Source organism: Grammomys surdaster, unplaced genomic scaffold (genome assembly GCF_004785775.1).
Source record: "Grammomys surdaster isolate TR1022 unplaced genomic scaffold, NIH_TR_1.0 150, whole genome shotgun sequence".
NCBI classification, from domain to species: domain Eukaryota; kingdom Metazoa; phylum Chordata; class Mammalia; order Rodentia; family Muridae; genus Grammomys; species Grammomys surdaster.
In genome coordinates, this window is record NW_021604608.1 from 1,005,243 (window position 1) to 1,010,261 (window position 5,019).

The window sequence follows — 5,019 nt, forward strand, 5'->3', positions numbered from 1 at the left end:
AGTATTAGGAAGTATTTGTTTATGATAACTATGTAACTTGGTGCCTTTTCCTTTAATATGGTAGAGTTCTTATAAATGATCTATTACATCTCAAAATGGCTACCACAGATCTAGGCATTAGAGGATTATCTAGCAAGGTCTGGGGACAAATGGTAACAATCTTTCTTCTTGAGAAATTTTCTTTAAATGTGGAGAACTATACGTAGACCTTCTATCATGTCTCATGGGTTATATCTTGACCCATGTTTCAACCAAAGATTGGAAAAAGGAACACATGAGTGATTCCATTTGTTTTAGGCAGCCTTTACCATACAAAAGATGAGGGAAAGTGGGAGGAAATGCCACTAATTATAAGAGAATAATAGGACCAATGGATATGTAATGAAATTAAAATGGTTAATGGGTCATTTGAAAGACAGAAAGACAGAAGATAGATAGACACAGGTACTTGACAGTCTTACAATGTCTAGATGTGTCCACGTGAGTGGGAGAGTAAGATGGGTGAAGGAAAGTCATCATTAAGTTAAGAAGGACAATCTAAGAGACCAAGACATTTTATGCATGGGGACTTTATGCATAGCAATGACTTCCAGAATGGGAGTATCTTGGTAGTAAAGGTAATAAAAGTTAGCTAGTGATGAAATTCTTTATAATGAAGGGAGCCAAAATATGCCAGAAGTAAAGTCATACATGGCCCACAGCAGGACAAACTTATATGGAAAATGAGAGCCACCAGTTTTTAAGTGGAATACAAACTCTGGGTTTCTATTCAGCAAGCAAGAATAATTTACATTACTAATCTTCTTTTCCAAAGGGGCATCCTATACAAGATCAAGGCAAAACACACATTCCTTAGCATTCTTTACAAAGCTCCCTTTGTATTGACGCTGCAGATATTTTTATTTGGAGTAAATTTCCCCAAACTCTTGGGTTATATTTCCATAAGAAATATGTATTCTGAAGGTGTAACTATTCATATACTAATGAATAAACACATTCTTTTCCAATAACATGCATTAAAATATATAAAAATGAAATGGATGCATTATGTGAGCAGCTATGACCTAGAATACAAGTTCTGAACCTATCAGTCACAACCCTTTGAGGGTTGAATGACCCTTTGACAGGGGTCTCCTAAGATGTTCAGAAAACACAAATATTTACATTACAATTCAACAGTAGCAAAATTCTAGATATGAAGTAGCAATGAAAATAATTTTGTAGTTGGTGGTCACTACATGAGTTGCAGCCCAGGAAGGTTGAGAACCGTTGGTCTAGAAAGGCAAAAAATGACTGTTTTAAAATGGACAAGTCCACCTCCGTAGCTCAAGACTTCAACAGCTATCTAGCTATCATCTAACCAGAAAATCAGCAAATCTCCAGAAAGACTGCACAACAGGCGCAGACAACGGGGCCTAATCGATACTCAAAAGACATTTCACCCAGAAACAGCAGAACAAGCAAGTGAACAGAGAACGAATATCAAAGTGGATCACTCCATCTGCCATTTGGTAATTTCAACTGTCCAGGGCCCTGAATTTGATCACCAGACTCGAAAAATATAGCTATACCAAGCAAAGTAAAGTGAAATTATGTAGAGTGTGTTCTCCAACACCCATATATTTAAACTAGAAATCAATAACAGGAATAAATGTAAAAATAAAAAAATCTTAACCTAACAACATACTTCTAATAATCCACAAAGCAAAGAAGTCTCGGTGGAGGCATTAAACAATATGAGGCTCAAGGAAAACGATAATCTAGCAGGCAGGAGTGTTGGGGACACAGCTGAAGCTATGCCAAAAGAGAGACTACAGTATGAAATAAAAACAATGAATGAAAATAAGAACAGAGGGAGGCTAGGTACAGCAACAACTGGGCGTCGGGTCTTCTCTGTATCTAGGAAGTTGGCAATCGGAGGGAAGATGGTTTACGTCTCGAATGGTCAAGTGTTGGACAGCCAGAATCAGTCCCCATGGAGATTGTCTTTCATAACAGATTTCTTCTGGGAAATAGCAGAATTCGTGGTTTTTTTGTTTTTGTTTTTTTCCAAAACTCTGCTTCAGCAAGATGTGAAGAAAAGACGAGGCTACGGGAGCTCCTCTGATTCCAGATACGACGCTGGAAGAGGGCCACCAGGAAACCCTCCACGAAGAATGGGTCGGATCAGTCACCTTCGTGGCCCCAGCCCTCCTCCGATGGCTGGTGGGTGAGGAAAGTAAATGCCTGCTCTGAGAAGCAGACGACTAGACATACACACGCGAAGGAGGAAGTCATCAGGAGGTGAAGAGCGACTCACGCAGGAGAAGATGGTGTATGTCCAAACAAGGATTGCTCTGTGTCCTCACAGATGAATGAGGTCATGCTGGGAATTCCCTCTGCAGGATCTGGCCTGACTGATTAATGCAGTTCTATAAATGTACATGTTTGTCTCCTTATCGTTTTGTATAGTTTACTAAAGCAGTAATATAGTTTTAAGAAGTAAACATTTTTAGGTTGCAAAACTTGATTGTTCACCTTTATATGATTATACTCAAAATCTTTGATCTGGAAGAAATAAAGGCCATGTATTTAGTCCTGTCTTTGTTTTGTTTGTTTGTTTGTTTGTTTGTTTTTGTTGTTTGTTTTTGGGTTGTTTTTTTTTTTTGGTTTGGTTTGATTGGTTTGGGTTTTGTCCGGCTTTTCCGAGCCACTGCCCACTTCTCCAGTGTATGTAGTGCTGTTACTGTTGCCTTTCCTCAGCTTTGAAATCTCCTCACTGTTACTTTGCTCTCATTTATAAATAAACCACAACGTAATTATTTCAGTAAAAAAAAAATAAGAAAAAAGAAAATAAGAGCAGAAACCATTGCATTTACTAGTTGGAGATGCAGCTCAGCTGGGATGGTACTTGCCCGGCATGAACAAGTTCTGTAGTTAATATCCAACAGTGCGAGAACTAAGATTGTTACTGATGTACACCAGTAGTCTCAGTATTTGGAAGCTGGAGACAGGAAGATCAAAACTTTAGAACTGTTATGAGCTACTTGAGCACCATCTATGTACATGAGCATTACAGCATCATAAGACTTAGTCAAAAGCAAACCAAACCAGAAATACTGAAGAAGATAAATCAACGAAGCAAATAAATTATTCTTTGAACAGATCAATAAAATTAACAAAATAGTCAGCTGGATGTACAAAGGAAAAGATTGCAAATTACCAATCAGAAATAAAATAATAGTTATTACAGATTTTATATTATTATAGATTTTATAAAAATAATTAGGGAATGTCATCAAAAATTGTATATCTGAACATCATAAAACTTACATCAAATTCCACAAAAACACCCAAGCCTCATGAAATAGCATTAAATAGACAACAACCCTCATAATACATAAGGGATTTGAATGTGCAGCACGAAAGCCACTTGAATGTTCAAATAGTTTCCCTGTAGAGCCCTCCAAATGTTTAGAGGAGGATCCACATTCCCTTTAGCTATGGATGAAAAAAATAAAATTTAAATGATTTTTTTTACAAGGTTAGTACTTTTGGAACCAAACAAAGGCTGTATTACACTAAATTGTGCAGACCACTTTTCCTTGTTATTAACTCTCCCCCCGACACACACACACCAGAACAGCAAAAAACTAACAACAACAACAACAACAACAACAACAACAACAAAAAAGCAGGGATATAGGTCTGTGATAGAGCCTTGACTAGCATCCATGAGATACTGTGTTTGATGCCTAACAGAAAGATGGAAAGACCTAACAAAGTAATAGAAAATAGAACTAAGCAGCTGATGTGTATAAAAAGAATTCTATACTATGACAATGTGTTTTTATTCTTTATATAAGATTGACTGAAAAAATACTTATTGTTATATGTCAAGTTAACAGGATAAAAAATTCTCTCAATTGATACAGAAAATATTTGAGACAAATTCTAAGATTCATTTATTGTAGTCCTCATAAATGTAGGGATAGTGAAGAACTCCCCATCTGAAAAAGGACATCTCAAAGAAATGCTAACATTTTTCTTAATGGTGAAAGATTAAATGTCTCCTCTTAAGACAAGGATGTCCAGTCTTAACTGTTCTTATCCAGCACAGTGTTAGAAATTCTAGATAGAGACTGTGCTGGTGAATATTGATTGTCAACTTGGTGGGATCTAGGATCATGTAGGAGACAAGTTTCTGAGCACACCTGGGAGATATTATCTAGAACAGGTTAACTTATGTGGAAAGATGCACATTTATAGTGGGTGTCACCATCTCATGGGATACTATTCTGGGCTGAAAAGAAAATGTGAGCTTAGCATCATCAGTCATCCAGCTCTGCTTCCTGTCTATAGATACAATGTGATCAACTGTCTCTAGCTGCCCTTCTAGCCCTGCCTTAATAAACTTTGCCATGGAAGTATGCATTAAGCTGCTTTTGTCAGGTGCTTTCATTCACCAATGAAAAATTTAGTATGAAGACGCTATAAAAGAAGAGAATGGGACCTTACTCCTACAGCCTTCAGGAGCTGAGCTCTGCCAACAGCACATGAACTTGGAAGAGATTCCTAAACTCCAGAAAGAAAGGGACACCAGGCAACACCCCAGTTACAGAATACAGATCCCTGAGCAGAGGACACAGGCAAGCCATGTGTCTTGGAACACAGAAACTGTGAGATGGTCAACATGTGAGGTACTAAATACTGCTGCTAGAATTCCTTGCACAGCAATTATTAAGAAGAACAAATGGAAAAGTTTAATTGGAAAACTTTCTGTACATAACAATTATAAACCCTAGAAAAGCATCCTGGGTGTAGCTCATGTTAGAGCATGTGGTTCACAAGGCCATGACTCTGGGATCAAACCTTATTATAATAAGTAAATAAATAATAAGGTAGACCATGATTTTTGTATTATCAAAATTCAAATAAAATATGTAAAGCATCTTTTAAAACAAGACAGATGGTTACAAAGAAATAAAGATGGATACATCATACATGCATACATACATACATACATGCATACATGCATAC

At 37.1% G+C, this 5,019-nt stretch overlaps 1 pseudogene; it reads left to right on the plus strand.

Moving 5' to 3' along the window:
• Positions 1-1,925: 1,925 nt before the first annotated feature.
• LOC114619353 lies at positions 1,926-2,222 on the plus strand (annotated as a pseudogene).
• The last annotated feature ends 2,797 nt before the right edge of the window (positions 2,223-5,019 follow it).